We start from the raw sequence: 19,315 nt of genomic DNA on the forward strand, positions 1-19,315 counted from the left end.
CCCAAGAGTTCTAATGTTCTGTAATTCCACGTACAGTTTTATGGCGTGTTATTTAATGGAATGTCATATTTTTTTAACATTGACCTTTGAGCCACTCCAAAATGGCCTCTCCTCATTGAATGATAACTTATTAAAAAAGTTTCTTCCTTTGGTACGTCCCAGGTCAGTACCTGGCCCCCATTGATTTCAGTGGGGTTTGGATCCTAGATTGGCCCATCGCTAATTGGATCCACTAACAATACTGGGGCTTACTTTACTCCCACTTTGTCTTAAGTTTACTCCCTATATCATCTAAAATACAGCAAAGCAAAGGGAGAAATGTGCCACATGCTTTCAGTGGATGTGCCACATGATTCTTTGTAAGCCCTTTAAGGAGTTACTGCTGATAATTTTCAGATGTTAGCAACTACTGTATATTTTTTAAACTAAATTACACCAGTCATAGAGTTTGTTTGTTTTTTTCACACCTACTGACATTAACCCCTTCACGCCTAAGGGTAAAACAAATCTTAATGCCTAAGTAAAATTTTGCAACTTTGTGTTAGTAAAACCATACATATCATCAAAAATACTTTGTGTATCCAGGGGGATTATACCTGTTTTTTGTTTTTTTCAGGACAAACTGGGCTTTCATTTGGTGTTAAATGGTAATGGATATCTCCTGATTTTTTTTTTGTTATCAAAGGAAAACTGAGAACCACTGAGGAGCTTGTGGCGCCGCTCGAGGCTGTATATGAATCATAATCACCCTGTCGGCAGAGAAAGAGAAAGGGAGCAGCGTCCCAAGTTACTCCAGAGACTTGTTGTAATATGTGGGGGTGAACTCCACTCAAACCAATCCCCAGGAGTCAACAATGCTGTGTGATAGATGGCCTCAGACGTCACTCTGGCCACGCCCTCTGATGCGTTTTGCTCCGCCTATAGGGGGCTTGGTCACAAGCCCCCTATGGGCGGGGTGAAATGCTTTAGACGGTGTGGCCAGAGAGATGGCTAAGGCCATCTATCACACACCAAATCAAAGGAAAACTGGCCCAAAAAAAGGAAAAAAAGTCTTCTTTTTTTTTATTTAGCTGTGTGTTTTTTGCTACTACCATAACCTGCCACCAAAGAACAACCAAAAATAAATTCTCCAGCTCCTGACGATCACAGCAATATCACATATGTGTATGTTATTTGTTGTTTGTACCTGTAGTACAGCCCAGAAACAATAGTGCACATTTTTTTTTTCCTACCTAAAACACTGACACTAACTGACACTGATACTAACTTTAACAAATTAGAAAAAAAAATCCTGACCTCTGACACTGACCTTGCCCCAAACACTAACCCTAGCAATGACCTAGATCAAATCTTGATCTAGGTATTTTTTCTTTATTTTTTTATATTTCTTTCTTTCTTTATTTTTTATACACTGTTGTCTTTTTTTTTTCTCTCTGTAAGGAGAGAGATACAATTAATCTATTTTCTCCATTCACAAAGAAAGAAACCACTAGGGCAGGCTTCACAGTGACTGATCACTGTGACAGCCAATCAGAAGATATCACAGCGATCAGGTGAACTCGAATTAGGAGTTCCATGTCCCGATCTCTCCATGACCCGGGGCTCTCAGTGACACCCCAGTCTTTGTGCTGGGAGCACGCTGTGTGGCACACTCCCAGCACGAAGACAGGTACGCAAATATGTGGTCCCACAGAAAAAAGCCCAGTTGTATGAGGCCGCGTATTTGTGTGACGTCGGGGTTAAGGACCGACCGGCGGTAGCCTCTAGCGCTCCACAGACCAGAATTTCCCAGGGTGCGGAATCTAAGTCCCGACCTGCTTGTTCACCAGGGCCCCTGATGGTGGGGATGGACTTGGAGCAAGCCGAGACCAGGTCGCGAACCCTGGGTGCAACCAGCTGTGGTAGAGACACCTGTCGGTGGTACGTAGCAGGTGAGAGTCTGATGTGAGGAGGCAGAGTAAGCGAGGTCAGACAGGCCAGGTCGGTAACAGCGGGGCAGGTTGGTACAAACGGCAGGCAGAAGAATAAACGGGTCATGGTCCAGGTTCGGCAACAGATCAGAGGCGCAGGAGTAGGCAGTAGAATGGTCAGGCAAGCCAGGGGTCAGAGCAGGAGAAGTTAACAAATCAGGGTCAGGCAGGGTCGGCAGCAAAGCAATCTCACAGGTTACAGGAAAGACCATACGGCAACTAAGCACTTTCAGAGCCTGTTCAAATAGGGCGCCCTGTGCTCCTATTGGTGCCAGGCGCGTGTCCGCAATCGCAAGTGCGCGTGCGTGGGCGCCATTGCCATCGCGGGCACCCAGGTCCCTGTGCCCGCACGCTAGTGCACCTCAGCATACTGCGCATGCGCAGACTCACGCACCACAATCCAGCCCGAGATCCCTCACAGACGGCGCCAAGGGGCTACTGATAGAACTGATTTTTGCACTTAATTACCACAAGTGTAAGGGATGCTGTTAGTTAACACTGACCGATCTGCTCTGTACACTATGTTGTATGTTACATAGTCCTGAAGAGAGTGTTTATTGGCCCAACAATTTGTGCTTGCTAAGTATTCCCCAAGGGTTTTTACAAGCTGAGAAATAGTGTATATTCTCTGTCTATATTCTGTGAACAGAAATGCACATTCAATTTAATTGATTCAATTTCGGCAGCAATCTGTAATAGTCTTTGGTACATGTAAGTGGCCTATTACAGTATTTTGCAAAATGCAAGTAGTTTCTGTAACATATAAATAGTAATTGGGGATTGCAGGTAGGGCCATCTTTTCTGCTACTTGAAACTGAATGAAATCCTTCATGTTAAAATAAACATGATGTTTAACTGAGATTGGCCCTACTTTCTTTACAGACTTAGAATATGCTTTACCTGTTGAACCATGTCTCTCTAATCATTCACCTTATAGTAAGTCATATGTTGCCACAGCAAGCCCCGCTTTATGGTGAGCCCTCCTTTTCACTGGAGGGCCTCAGGTTCCAGTCTGACCCTACCTGCTGACATGTGTTACCTTTAGGCGCTTGCTCTTTATACCCAATAGCAACATTATTTTCACTTTTAAGCACATCCAGGCATTTGTTTTTACTAAAATAATGAATGATACACAGGGCAAAACTTAAAATGGTATTATCATCTAGGTATGCCAAGGGTACAAATTACTAAATGAAGTGTTTAAATTAAAACAATTTTGGTAACAATGTCGAGACCTCAGATAGATTCCAGGACTGTCAAAGCTATGTATGTGTTTCAGCATACACCCATACAATTTATGTGAGGGGAATTTAACATTTACACCTTATTTAATGCATTACTCTGTAGTAAGTCATAGTGAGTCAGATGGATTTTCATCTTGTAAAATGCCAGGAGTTTGATTTGTTGACAAATTCTTATGCTCTGTTGTAATCTTATTTGACTTCTTTAATTATATACCACAATTAGAAATAATTATAGAATCGTCTCAGTAATCATTGTTTTCAGGAAGATCAGTCTGTCATAAGGAATATCAATGCTTGTTTCTGTTTTAGCTTGCCAACACCTGAGGAGAATATAAAATGATATTCTGACAGGTACTGCAAGTTTTAAGAGAATCATTTTATGTAACAGAACCATTATATAGAAAGCAGTATGTGTCTATTAGAACAATTTAGACTCCAACACAAAATTTGCACAAGTTTCTGTAGCAATTTATTACACCTTTAAGAGTTTTTAAATATAAATTTTACAAGATCAGTTCATTAACAGATTTGTAGCATTCGTCTTGAATCACAGAAACACATGTAACTGTGTTTTCTGGAGGCATTGAAAACTGTCTGCCACATATCTTTATATATTTGCATTAAATGTATCATCCATTTTTAAACTTTTTTTTTTAAATAAGACAGGAGCTCATTTAAGACCTGAGGCACATTTTAAACTATTTCTGCATGCCAGAGGGGGGATTTACAAAAGAAGCTGAAAGTGAATAGTAAGTACTCCATACTTTTGCCACATTCAAGGCAACTTACAAGGCAAATCCAAGGCAAAGTCAGGTTGAAGGCCTAGGAAATCAGACTATACATTAGGAAGCTAATGGTAGCTGACAAAATGCTGAGAAATTGGGTAGTAAACAGAGAAATAGTTTGCCTGCAACCAGAAACAAGTAGATAACACACTGCTAAAAAAAAAAATTAAAAGAACACTTTTTAATCACAGTATAGTAAGTCAATTATCCCCAGATCACATCTATGCGGCCATGCAGAACGCGTTTTGCACGAGCATGAGAGCCCATTCATTTGAATGGACACCCATGCCCGTGATACGCAGGGAAAGAAGTCCCTGCACTTCTTCAGAAAACGCAGCATGCACAGTAACCTCGGTTCCCAGTATGGTTGTGTTTTCCAGTGTGGGCAGCGTGCCATTAGAACTAATTGCACCCACCCGCGGGTCAGCATTTCTCTTTGCAGCTGCATGGATTTTCGTGCGGCACCACCCCCACAGATGTGAACCTAGGGTAAAACTCCTGGGATATTGATCTGGACAAGTTAAGTAGCAGAGAGGGCTGTTAATCAGTTTCAGCTGCTTTGGTGTTAATTAAATTAACAACAGGTGCATTAGATGGGCAACAATGAGACGACCCCAACACAGGAATGGTTTTACAGGTGGAGGCCACTGACATTTTTTCCCTACTCATCTTTTTGACTGTTTTTCACTAATTTTGCATTTGGCTAGGGTTAGTGTCACTACTGGTAGCATAAGGCGATACCTGGACCCTACAGAGGTTGCACAGGCAGTCCAACTCCTCCAGACTGGCACATCAATATGTGCCATTGCCGGAAGGTTTGGAGTGTCTCCAAGCACAGTCTGAAGAGCATAGAGGAGATTCCAGGAGACAGGCAGTCACGACAGGGCCGTAGAAGGTCCTTAACCCATCAGCAGGACCAGTATCTGCTCCTTTGTGCAAGGAGGAACAGGATGAGCACTGCCAGAGCCCTATAAAATGTCCTCCAGCAGGTTACTGGTATGAATGTCTCTGACCAAACAATCAGAAACAGACTTCATGAGGGTGGCCTGAGGTCCCAAAGTCCTCTAGTGGGCCCTGTCCTCACTGCCCAGCACCATAGAGCTCAATTGGCATTTGCCCTTGAACAGAATCAGCAGCTGCTGGCGCCCTGTGCTTTTCACAGATGAGGTTTACCCTGAGCACATGTGACAGACATGAAAGGGTCTGGAGAAGCCACGGAGAATGTTATGCTAACTGTAACATCATTTAGCATGACCGTTTTGGTGGTGGGTGAGTGATGATCTGGGGAGGCATATCCATGGGGGAACGCACAGACCTCTACAGGCTAGACAATGGCACCCTGACTGCCATTAACTATCGGGATGAAATCCTCTAAATCATTGTCAGATTCTATACTGATGCAGTGGGTCTTGGGTTACTGCTGGTTCATGACAATGCTCAGTCTCATGTGGCGAGAGTATGCAGGCAGTTCCTGGAGGATGAAGGAATTGATACCACTGAATGGCCCCCAAGCTCGCCTGACCTAAATCCAATAGAACACCTCTGGGATATCATGTTTTGGTCCATCCGACGCTGCCCGGTTGCACCCCAGACTGCCCAGTAGCTCAGTGATTTCCTGGTCCAGATCTGGAAGGAAATACCCCAGGACACCATGGGGTTTATTTACTAAAGCTGGAGAGTCCAAAATCAGACTCCCTTCTGCATAGAAACCAATCAGCTTCTAACCTCAGCTTGTTCAATGAAGCTTTGGCAATGAAACCTGGAAGCTGATTGGTTTCTATGCAGAAGGGAGTCTGATTTTGGACTCTCCAGCTTTAGTAAATAAACCCCCATCTGTCGTCTCATTAAGAGCATGCTCCAACGTTGTCAGGCATGCATACAAGCTCATGCGGGCCATACAAACTACTGAGTACCATTTTGAGTTGCTGCAATTAAACTTCAGCAAAATGGACTAGCCTGCTGCATTATTTTTACTTTGATTTTTGGGGTGTCTTTGAATTCAGTCCTCTGTAGGTTGATCATTTTAATTTCCATCAAACAATGGGGCATCCTTACATTACCTAACACATTAGCCAGGCCATATCAGTATAGGTATCCACCATGATATTTTTCCCCATTGAGATCTGATGTGTTTTCAAAGTGTTCTTTTAATTTTTTTTTGAGCGGTGTACTCGTATGACAGTGAAGAAACACCTTCTGGTGGATTATAGAAGTTCCTGTTGACCAATACTGTGATACAATATCAACAGTACAGTAGATGAAGGTAAAGGAAAGATCCTTATACATATTAGAGTGAGGTGTATTCAGAAAGCAAAGGTTGGTTGTGTTCATTGTTATTGCCATATCGCCTTCTTATTCTGAATTTGAGAATATGTATAGAGATTATGCAGATTAATCTTCCACCTGAATATTGGCCCCCTTTTGAATAACCTGTACAAGGTACATTACTACCCAAAAGAAGAGAAAGATGCAGCACTGTAAGCCAGTAAGGCTTTACTGCACTTTACACAGTTGTAAATGTAGAAAATATAGTTTTCTGATGGTTAACTCATCAGTGAACCATTGCTGCTGTTCCTTTACTATCCAAACACAGACTTGACCAAGCTTTATTTATTTCACTTGTAGGGATCTGCTGCCCTGTGCTGTTAGCTGCTAATATTACAGTGTATAATTATGTATTAGCAATTCCTGTCTCTGGGAGGCTGGCTTTAAAACCCCTGAAGAGGAGAGAAAGTTAGAAAATCTCAGCCACATGTCCTGTCCATGCTGCTAAATCCAGGCACGAAGAGACTATTATGCAAGTATCCCTATGTTCTAATAGTTTAACTGCAGCTGCCCATAGCTTCTTAACTGTGTAGCTGACAGCTTGTGACAGTGGGTGTCTCTGTCCTGTTGGTATTATTTCACATGCACAGTGCCAGATAGCTAGGTCTGTGCCACTATATGTACAGAAAGTAATGCTCACCTTCCATTACATTAGTAGGTGAAAGTGTTTATTGCAATAGAGCATATAAACAGCTCCTGTGTCAGGGCCTGGACTTGAACATGGGACTTCTACTGTGTCAGGCAGTAACTCTTCTCACTGAGCTACCTAGGATGCTGGACAACACTCTACCTCTTCTATTGGATAATCCTGCCTTGTGCCTTGTTTGCTCTTGAACCTTGAACTCCTTGCTCCTCCCATGAACTTCCTATATAAGCCATGTCCTTGGACTTCCTCCTTGCCAGATTATTGTGCCTTTCCAGCCAATATCCTGCTACTGTTCCTGCTGCTGTCTACACCTCCGCTACTGATCTTTGGCTTGTTCCTGACCACGATTTCGTCTCATCCTAACGTACTACAATTGATCTGCTACCATTTGTGACCGACCCTTGGCTTGTGACCGACTCTGCTTTCGTCTGATCCCTAACCTGTTGATCCGCTATTGGTTCCCAGTCTGCTCATTCCCTGGTGGGGTGATCCTGAGATCTGCAACCTGGTATTAACACGCAGCCCAATCCATCTCCACCATTAGGAGCTCTGGTGAATACCGGTTAATACTTAGACCCTGCACCTCAGGTGAGCCTGCGTCATTCCCAGGGGGATCCGCTGGTGTACCTATCCTGCTGGTTCCAGGTAAGCCTTTTACTGCTATAGCAACTGGTCTCTGAACCTGACCTTACACCGTGACATCCTGTTATTTTAGATAACCCTGTCCCTTCCAATGTGGGATTGTATAACTAGTTTTTTCTTAGGGCTCAATAACCAGCACAGGCTAGAGCCAGGTTAGGCATCCAACGACTACTTCTGGTAGTTAAAGGTCTGGTTGCATGACAGATTAGAAACTACAACGTACTAGGGATGTTGAGTCAGAGGCAGAGTTTAAGTGCCAAACCACAATTTCCGCCAGTGAGAAGCTGCATTCCAGGCTGGTTGGAAAATAGTTGGAAGAGCTCCCCATCACCACTGATCTTGTCTTCTGGTCTTCAAAGATGGATGCTGCATTGCAATCATCCTCAGGGGCTTCTGCAACTGAACTTTGCTGCAACATTCATCTGGAGGTATCCTTATTATCAACTATATATACCCAGGTATATGTGCAAAATTCCACCAGGACTCCTAATGGGCCATTTTCCTGATACTACCTGTTTGAACATATGTATGTACTATTATAAATTTTTTTAATATAAAGTTTGCATTATTTCCATATTGGTGTATAGCTATATACTTATGGTTAATGATATATGCATGTTTCTTTGCTTCCAATTACTTTGAATAGATTACTGGGTAATTTCCTAGGAAGGGAATCTTCTCTGCTCACAGAGGCCCTGGCCTGGGCGGAAGTACTGCCAACTATAATAAAAAATCCACTCTTCCAGTTAGCGAAGGTTCTTTTATTTACCTACAGGTTTAGCGTATCCTGTTTGGGGAGTGCCATTCTAATCTACATTATTGAATATATTCTTGTTTACACTTTACTTTTATTAAAGATTGGGTTGCCATGATTAAGCATGATAAACTCAGTACCCCCATAAAGCCATAACAACTTGTTTGCTCTATTTCTTCAGTCATCCAGCTTGGATACTGAAGTTAATTGTAAGACCTTGAACCCCAAGAGCCACCTTTGGCTACCTACCCAAATAGTTTTCCTTACTTAACCTTTAAATCTAACATTCTCTTTCCCACCCATCTCCTTTCTCTAACTGTAATCTCTTAAAGAGATACCTTTCTCTCTACTTTCTTCTCCCTGTTTTGTTACAAATTTCTCCCCATCCTGATCTTCTTTTCCCTTTTTTTTTCGTTCTTTCTTGCCCCTCCTATTTTTTCTGACCAACCAGCCTTTTTTAGCCGTATAGCCCTGCTCCTGCATTCTCTGATTGGATGCACCAACATCACATTTTAAATCCCATACAACATGGAAAATGATACAACATAGTGTCTTTAAATGCTAAATGACTTCATGTTTTGGAAAAGAGATGCACTCTTTTGTGTGAAGTAAAAAAATATGCACCTGATCCTGTCTTAATACAAGAAACACATTTTAGAACCGATCAGACCTCCAAATTGACCAATGCCTACTTTCCCCAAGTGTATCATGCTACAAACCCCTTTTCTAAATCAAATGGAGTCTCTGTTCTACTCAGCAAACATTCCAGTTTTAAGCCTCAACAAGAACTTAAAGGGTAACTCTACTTTCGTGGGGAAAAAAATTGCAAATAAAAAAAATAATATAGCATATACAATTGTGACAAAAGTCTTATTGTAATTAAATATTAAAAATGACCTGTCCTTTTCAATCTGCAGCTCTGTAAAAAAACAATGCAATATGGCTACCTGGAGGTGTTCTGTACACAGAATGTGTAGAGAAGGCCCCCAAGCAACATCATTTCCTGCTTGTGTGATTGGCTGATTTTCCTAGAAGTCTGCACTATACACACAGATACACATCAGATTTTATGTATCCTCGGAAAAAAAAAACATTTTTGGTGAGGTACTCCCAAAAGGTTAAACACTCCTAAAGAGATGCAGACCATGTAGTTCCTTTATTAGAACACTGCAAATGCATCAGCTGATTGATAATGAAAAAGTCATTCCTGTTCACATTCACTCTGGAGAAAACAAACAGCTATTACTTCAGAGCAGAAACAGATAGGACTCTGTAACAAAGTTTGATCAAATCCCTGCAATGTAAATTCTTTTGCTGTTGTTTTTTCAACAAAAGTGGAGTTGCTCTTTAAACACACAATAGACAACTGCTTTTCAGAAAACCAGACCAACTCCATATCACAACTGATAGTGTGGCACCCTTAGGAGTAAATTAATTTCTCTTGCAAGTAGTCTTAGGAAAGTACGTACCAAAAAGGTAAAAGGTTTGATAGACAGTAGCTTGTAGAGCTTGTAAATAAACAATCCCTTGCACACAAACACTTTCATCAGTTGACAAAGTTGAATAGAGGGTTGAGGGACACCCTGGTAATACAATCTAAACATACAATTTTATTTCAATCTTGGTAATAAGAGTGAAAAGTATTTAGCCAATGAACTGAAAGAATCCTCCTTACAGTTAAATATATTTGAGATTAATGATGTGCATAGCCACCCACCATGAAACCCAACCAAAACAGCAAATATTTTTAAGGATTTTTATTTCAAAATAAATAAAAATGATATAATATCCCCAAACACCACATAAAGAACCCTCCTTAGCAATGTGACCTGATTAAGGTATACTGAAATAAATGTGACATGTCCTCTTTATCCCCTACGCATGCTGCAGAACTTGAGAAACCATATTTCAATGAAGAATTTTTGACAACACTCTCCCAAATGAAACGTTCTAACCAGATGGTTACACAAAACAATACTATAAAACATTTGCAGAAAACCTGGTCTCAAGTTTTCTTGCAACCTTCAATGCACTAATCCAAGGTAATTTTTTTTCTTTATGCTTTACTACTCCTCTCTTAGCTCCTCTTTATCAATCTCAGTTTACAAAAAAATCCCTCCTTGTCAAAATTTTCAGACTGGATGGGCAATGTTTTCACACTTATCAAAACAATTCAAAATTCAGGGAATATATCTCAACATATTATCTCTATTGTTAACACCCGATGAGAACATATTATGGATGGTCCTATTGAAATCTTTTGACCTGCTTATTTCTATGTGGGAAACTAGTTTTACTCCTCTTGATCAAAAGAGTTTTACATTTCTTTTAAAATAATATTTCCCTGCCTAACTGCTTTTACCTATGTGATGCATTTTTGACACTTTGATGTATGGTTTAGACTGCTATTTTGTAAGACTGTAAAACATCTATCATATATCCATTTTTGCTCAGTTTTGTACTCTGGTAATTGCTTATATTCTTCCTGTCTGTTAAAATGAAAATAAACAGTTTATAAAAATAATGTGTGTGCCATAAATCCAACTTATCCATTCTGTAATACCTTTAATGAATTGAAACACATAATAACTGAAAAAAATGTGTATTATTCATTTGTTTATTTTTTCAACTGTTTGCTTTGCAGGCATAATACTAAAATGGCAAACAAATTACTGACTACAAGACATTAAATGAATACTCTACTTTTGCTAAAAAGCTGAAATAACATGTATAATTGTTACATAAAAAGCTCAATCTACTAAAATTTGATAATCATTATATATTATGAGAATTGATGTTTAATTATTGGCAACCAGTCTGTTAAAAAGAACAGTTACTTGGTTGAAAATCGTTAAATCAAGTGACACTAAAAGATCTATTTTTAAAGAAATGTGCTGTGCAAATGTATCAAGCGTTCGCATAGCTGTCATGATGAGACCCTATAACTTGCCTAGTTTCCATAATTGTTTAATATGTTTATTTCCTATGATTGTCAGCTCCATCTAATGGCCATAATGCAGTATTTTCCTGAAATACCTCAATCAGGAAAATAACTCATTATGGCCACTAGATGGAGCGGATGATCATAGGAAATAAACATATTAGATAAATACAGGGATCATCCACAACTACTGTGCAAATGCTTGAGACATTCGCACAGCAATTTGTTTTTTTTTTTAAATAGAACCCCATACATTATATCTTTTTGAATAGCTCCTAAAGTCTTGTACTTCATCATTAAAATACCTTTCCACTGTTTTGTGTAGCCAATTAAGATTTTCTAAGTTTTCTAAAACAATAAAAAATTGCTGTTTTGCAACCATGGTGTTTGTAGGTAAACTGTGCAAAACACCCCATAACATAAATCTAATTTCCTGTTCATGTGATTGCTTCAATGGTCTTAACAGATGTTTATACAGAGCTTGAAGAGAAAGGCATCCCCTGCAACTGGAGTTTCATTCTGCTGAGATATTTTCAAATGCCCAAGCATGAGTGAAGCAATGCAGAGGATATAGTGCTTTGTATAATAACAGCACTGGAATTTATCAGGTCGTTATAATGAAGGCAGGGCCTCCAACTTTACACTCAGTTTGAGAAAAGCTTGAACAAGTCAAATTTCAATATGGTTCACAAAGGAACATACAGTATGTAGCCCAAAATAGTAAAAATAGTACCACTCAATTGCCCCTCCAAACCTGTGTTAGTCAGATCAGCATATAAAAAAAACGGGTGCAAGACAGACAGATTCGGCTTGTCAGGCTCCAGTCGACTTCAACAAAATGGTGGTCGTCTGCACACAGACAGATGCCTCTACAACTAAGCCCTGAAAAAGGTGAAATTCATCTGAGGAGTTCTCTACAGGAGGAGAACAGTAGCTGAAGCCAAATTAACCCATCTTATTACATTCATGGAACAGGGAGTCGGTGTCTGTGTGCAGACGGACACTATTTTGTTGAAGTCACAAGGGAACCTAATATAAAATTACTAAAATCCCTGAAATACTTTTTTTAAATTAACCTTAGTTTAATTTTTTAGAATCCTGCAGTTGCATTTTTACTTTACGTGTCACTATACAGTATGGTATAAAGATATAAAGACTGTTTATAACAAAACTCTGCAAACTCTAGCAGCTCTGAGTTCTAAATTCTTTTGATAAATCAATTTGAAAAATATGTGGCTAAATAAAATTATCCATTAGGGTACAAAGTCAGAGATTAAAAAAAGGTCAGCTATTAGGGATTTTGATAATTCATTGTACTTATGATTTAACAAGCTGTTACATACACATACAGAACATTTTCTACAGTAGTTGACGTTCTAATCAGTAAGGACAGCCTCTCATTTTTGTAACAATCGAGGGCATCTGAGATTCAACTCATTATAATATTGGTGGGTTTTCTTTGGTCTCCCACTAATTATCAAAATTTCATCCCGTCACTTGTCACCTATTAATGACAATTAACAAATAATCAGCAGTGAGGCAATTTGAGGTGGGCTTTGCCTGACAGGTATAAAATAGTAACAGAGACAAGTGCATGCAGTGACATGGAACTTTTATAGGGATCACAGAATTTCCATAAATTATTACAGTACTATTTAAATTGGCATCCTATTAAGTTGTATCTAAATTCAATTCAAAAGAACACAGAATTAAAATAATAAAATGAAACAGTAACATTTGCTGTAGCAGATATGAATAAAAGAAATTTGAAACTAATACCATTGGGCTTAATCACTGGCCTACTTTTTACATCTTTTGGAGCTTCCACCATCAACATCACTATATCACTGTTCTCCAACTCTACTCATCGGCCATGGTCTTTTCAGGATGTCTCACACTATCTAGTGGAAATATTTTTAAATACCTTACAGAACTAAGAATACTACAGTGGAAGTTATATATTACATGGCAACCAGGGTCTGTACCTAAGCTAACCTGCTCCTATTTTAAAATATATAAAAAAATAAACAACAGATAAAAGTAGGGTTTCTAGAACACCTACTGTAAACTCTACTTTCACTTTTTTTACCAAACAAAAAAGATTAAATGCAATAAACAAAAACACGTTAGAGGAGCAGGTGGATTAGCCTTATACCGGACTATATCCATTAAGGTTTACTCTAGCCTTTTAGAAGGCTAGTGGCTTCTCCCTTTTTGTTTTTTGTTTTGGATATTGTGCATGGATCACGGACCATGTGGAGCCAGCATCCATTGGTCAGTGGAGCTGGGGGTGGAGAGCCTGGAGCAGAGTGACTGGGGTTGGCTTTACTTTTTTTTTTTTTTGTTTTTGCTAAAATCTATAGTTATTAGGGATTTCTCTAGACCAGTAGCAGAGTACAAGCATATTTGTCATAAGAATAAGGTCACATGGTTCAAAGTTATGAATATTAATAAGTTGTCTGTATTCAAAAGTAGGAAGGATTTTAATGAGTTGTCGCCTCATTTGCCTTTAACATTCGATTTTGAAACAAATGGACTTTACTGAACAAAAACCACACAAAGTGTTAAAAATACATTTGTTCAAGAAAATGTTTTCATCGCACCTCTTCAAATTTTCTTGTTGAAAATGAATGCTGATTTGACCAGCCCACTAATGATTAGAAAATCAATTGAACATTAAAACCAAAAATTTTTAACAAACTTCTACTAGTGAATAGCCAGCTTAAGACTTGCAGGCTGTGCTGGGAAAAGAGTATTTCTAAAATAATGACTGTACCAAAAGTATAGTTATTGTCAGGCATGGACTTGCCAATAATGGTGGGACTCACCTGCCTTGTGGGCTGCAGTACCAGGGCTGGCCAGCGGGTGCTCTCAGCAATCAGAGACTCACCCTTGCAATCAGCCAAACACCTGAAGCTGATTGCAGGGGTTGTATTTAAGGAATGGCCAGACTCACAGTCAGGGCCTTGGTGTGTGTTTTTCCATGGGCCCCTGTACCTTGTATCCTGTATTCCTGTTCCTGTTTGACTGGTTGCCGACCCTGCCTGATCCTGACCTCTGCTGACTTCTCCTGCTTGATCCCTGGCTTGTGACCCTGACCATTCTCTGCCCGACCCTCTGTACCACGCTGCACGTGAGTTACTGAACCCAGCTTTTGACCCCGACCACTCTCCCGCCTGTTCCTGGTACTCCGTTTGCCCATTTGCTACTGACCCGGCCTGCCTGACTACTCTTTGTATTGTATCTATTGTTATCGGTGGGTGGTTTGGTTTGTTTGCACTGTGTTTATGTTTAGTTTTGCACTGCGTTTTGTATTGTTAGTCTTAATAAATTATATTGTTAATACTATATCTGAAGCCTGCGTTTCTCTGTGTCAGTCCACACACCTCTGGTCATACCTGGAGCCCTGAGAGTTATTTTGTAAGTGAACGTATTATACTTTATCCAGACCAGGCAGAACTTTTATTATATGATTTTTTTCATATTTGTATCGAGTAGATTTCTTTTTAAAGCAGTTTACATTTTCCTATAAACCAAGTGTATTTAGTTACACAAAAAAGAGAACCACAACTGGTTAAACAGGTGGCGGGGGCCCTAATTGGTACAATATAAACAACACCATATTTGTATAAAAAACATAAGACAAAACTTTATTAGAACAACATAGATAAAATACACTTTCCAGGCTATCAAATCTAGATATAATAAAGGTTTAAAACCATTTTTACTTAATATTATGCATAATGATGACAGTAGTCAAAGTCTCCCCATTGAGGAGGACATGCAGTGTAGGCAGCCAAATCTGTCTGCCCAAAGCCCGACACATTTTGAGATGCTCTTCCTCTGGGACTACACATAGGACCTTTGTAAAGAATAAAACAAATAGAAGCAACAGAAAAGCATTTTCATTTACCTCATAAACCATAAATTATAATTAGGATGCTTACATTGTATACATATTCTATGGTCAATAGCAACTGCCCTCAACTGAAATGATTAAAAACAAAGTGGTACATGTGAGAAAATCCAACACATCACAGGGGAGGTGGAGGAAAGAACCATAGGAGCATTGTCAACAAAAATATATACGTATATAAACTACAATAAATTCTATAGGAAAAAAACAATAATAAAATAAAATTACCAAAATATAATGAGCAAAAAAAGAGAGAAAAAAAGGAACCTTCAACTGAATACATTTGGGTTTATGGCCGACCATGTGGCAGAGAGAGCAGCAGCCACAGCCGTGACCCGAAAGAACCCTCATATACTATGCCCCAGAAAGGAAGGGGGAGTTACAGCACTCCCCACCCCACCATAGTGGAGTGTTGTGCTTGACATAATGTCACACAACAATGTTCATATTACTGGGGACACATGGAGCGCCCTCCAGTGGATCCACCATTGCACATGCGCACTGACTCCTGCCGCAGCCAAAAAGTTTATTTTATCCATGTTGTTCTAAAAAAAATTTGTATTATATTTCTTATACATACTGTATATGGTGTTTACATTGTACCCATTAAGGCCCCTGCTACCTGTATAACCATTTGTGGCTCTCTATATTGTGTAACTAAAAACTCTTGGTTTATAGGAACATGTAAACTCATTGCTTTAAAAGGAAATCTACTTGCTAAAAATTTCATATCCATTATACTAACCATTTAATCATTCGTGGTTTCCTGTATTGTGTTGTTTTGTTCGGGAATGGGTAAGGCTGCAGTTTCTGACTACATTTCCTTTCTTTAACTATTGGGTTGGAGAGTGTTGAAGCACTCACAGTGGCTTTGTGTGTTCGGAAACTGTAGCAATCAAGTCATATTTGTTTGTTGATCTGTGTTTTTACACATTTTTTGTATTTATGATATAGTTTTTTTGTAAATGTATGAATGAGATTTTACAAATATGATAGAGTTTCAGGGCAAAAAAGGGGAGGAATTAATGACTGCATTTCAGAATCAATATATACAAAAATATAGTAAAGATGGAGATAAGGACTTATGTTTTGATTTTCTCTGGCAAACTGAGAAGATGTCTAATTTTATTTTGATAAAAAAAGTTCTTTGAGTGGTATATCCAAGAGGGGATTAACCCCTTAGGGTTAAGAATACAGATTTTTCCTAATTCACATTCAATCTCAGAGGATCTCAAAACTAAATGGGAAGAGGCTCTAACTGACTGCTCTAAGCCAGTGTTTCTCAACCTTTTATCAGCCAAGGCGCCCTTTACAATTATATCTCCTAGATTGTAAGCTCGAAAGAGCAGGGCCCTCGATCCCCTCATGCTTTGCATTGTATTGGTATTGTTCTGTCACATGTTCTGTTCCCCTCTGTAATGTACAGCGCTGAGCGAACTATTGGCGCTTTATAAATACTGTATAATAATAATAATAGACAGTTCTGAAGCACCCTTTAAACTTATGGACAGTCTTGAGGCACCCTTTAAAATTATGGACAGTCTTCAGGCACCCCATTCTAAAATGTGAAAAACTGTTCTAATAGTTTTATATAACACAGCAACATCCACACATGTAGGACACCCAACATTAGAGGAGATTTATTCTTCCAAAACAAATACACTTTTGCACACTGGTACTGACTAGTATTCCAGTGTTTCTCTACTTCAGTTTTACTCCATCACTGAGCTGATGTGACCCCAGTACTGATGAAGAGGAGCAGGGGAGGGTCAAACTAGGATGCTGTGCGGGCAGCTGACATCCTCCTTATCAACTGATGATGTCATTAATAATAAAATGCAGCGCTAATAGCCATAAGTGATAACATAAATAAATCTGGGTGGAAAATCACATATGAGTAAAAAACAGTATAAAACATATAATTCAACTCTTATAAGTCCGTACGTTATAAGGTGCAAGGTATAGAGTGAGCTATAGAAAAGTCAATCGAGTAATGAAGCAGAATATCCGTGACTCCTGTGCTGGTGAAACTGAGAATAGATTGCACTAACCAGATAGAAGAAGTGCTTGCGTATGGAGTATATAAGACCTACTCCTGGTACTCTGGATATGGAACGCTGGAATAGGTAGTAGTCATCTAAACTGCAGCCACCAGGTGTCACACATCAGGGATCCATAGAAGGCCTCCAGAAATGCCAGTTACAGCCACTAGGGGGGTCATCCCAAAAATCAGACGTCAGATAGGCAGGAGTCAGGCAAACCTTCAAGAAGTATGGGGCTCCCATACAAAAAAGAGCCCCAGACAAAGCCTCTAATAGTGTAGTAGCCTTTATTAATGGTAATGCACATATGAAACAAGCACTTACAGAGTAATAAAAATGGCCGCCGGCCATCCTCAACAAGCCATGCGGTATGGTAGACCAATGGGGGGCACCTCCCTGACATGTTTCGTGCAAAGGACACGTTTTCAAAGCTTTGAAAACTGGACAAACAACTGAGAGAGGTGTTGAAGTCCTTCAATAATTGTATTGTTGCAGATAAAGAAACCACATTTTTGAAGGAAAAAAGGCCTTCTTAGAAGGTAGAGCATATTGTTGGGAAATTTAGAGACAGAATAGATATAGATCCATTCATAGAAATGTTGAGTGTGTACCTGATCCTACTTGTACACAATCTCGCAGAGGGCTCTTCATATTTTTCATCTTTTTCTGGGGGATCCACATACTATACACATAGGGATTCTTTTTCACAGAAACGCCAACACCCTGGGGGTACTCTAACACCAGGATCATAAAAACACACATTAGACAGAAATGCATAGACAGGCACTTAAAATGGAACAACCTGCACCCCACTTTCCATGGAAGGAGCATTATCAGAGTCTAGGATGGGTCAAATAGGAAGTTCCCAGAACATTCAGAATAACACAACACATTCACTTTCAGTTACTGACAGTAGAATAGACACAGAGGAATGATTTCTACAGGAGTATGGGACTTTGTGGGGACTAAATTCCCTAGAACTCTGGTGATGTATGCACTGCCCATAGTACAGAAAAATCCACAGGACCCTTTGAGCAGCCTGCTGATTTCAGGTCATGGTCCTATTTCAGAAACCTGAGTCAATTAGTAGATAATGCCTTTAGACCCTTTGTTACAAGCCTCCCTTTATATTTGAAAGACACCATTCATGTTTTGAGAGACTTTGATGACATGGTTATGCCTTCTGGCGCCCTTTTAGTCACCATCGATGGAGAGGCTCTTTACAACAGCATTCCACACCAGCTGGGCATCAAAGTGGTCAAGAAGACTCTTTACCAGTCTAACACTATGGATTTTGTTTTGTGCTCTTTGGATTATATTCTAACACAAAATATCTTCTCGTTTGCAGGCTCCCACTACCTCAGGTAATGAATGGGTTCTCACATGCATCACTTTGTTTTTAACCACCTTACATCCGCCCTATAGCAGTTTTACTGCTACAGGGTGACCCTCCTATTCAAAATCCAGTATACAGTATATACGTGATTTTGCATTTCCGCCTCATGGGGGGCACACAAGCAGAGCTGGGAACATGATCCATCACTTCCTCTTGTACCACCACCACCTAGTGTACACCAAACACAGAGCTAGGCAAACACTTAACCCTTTGATCACCCTAGATGTTAACCCCTTCCCAACCAGTGTTATTAGTAGAGTAATCAGTGTATATTTTTAGCAGTGATCACAGCATTAGTGTCACTGGTAAAAATGTCCGCCACAATATTGCAGTCCTGCTAGAAGTCACTGATCACCACCATTACTAGTATTAAACGAAAAAAAATTCCAGTATACATCCCATAGTTTGTAGACCCTATGACTTTTGCGGATATGTTTTATAGTAAAAAATAAAAAATATTGCGTTTTTTCAAAATTGTTGTTTTTTTTGTTTATAACACAAAAAAAAATGCAGAGGTGATCATATGCCACCAAAAGAAAGCTCTATTTGTGGGGAAAAAAGGACATAAATTTAATTGGGGTGCAGCGTTACACGACTGCGCAGTTGTCAGTTAAAGTAACACAGTGCCATATCGCAAAAATTGGCCTGGTCAGG

Source organism: Staurois parvus, unplaced genomic scaffold (genome assembly GCF_062004578.1).
Source record: "Staurois parvus isolate SC_StPar_1 unplaced genomic scaffold, SC_StPar_1.0 ptg000287l, whole genome shotgun sequence".
Taxonomy (NCBI): Eukaryota; Metazoa; Chordata; class Amphibia; order Anura; family Ranidae; genus Staurois; species Staurois parvus.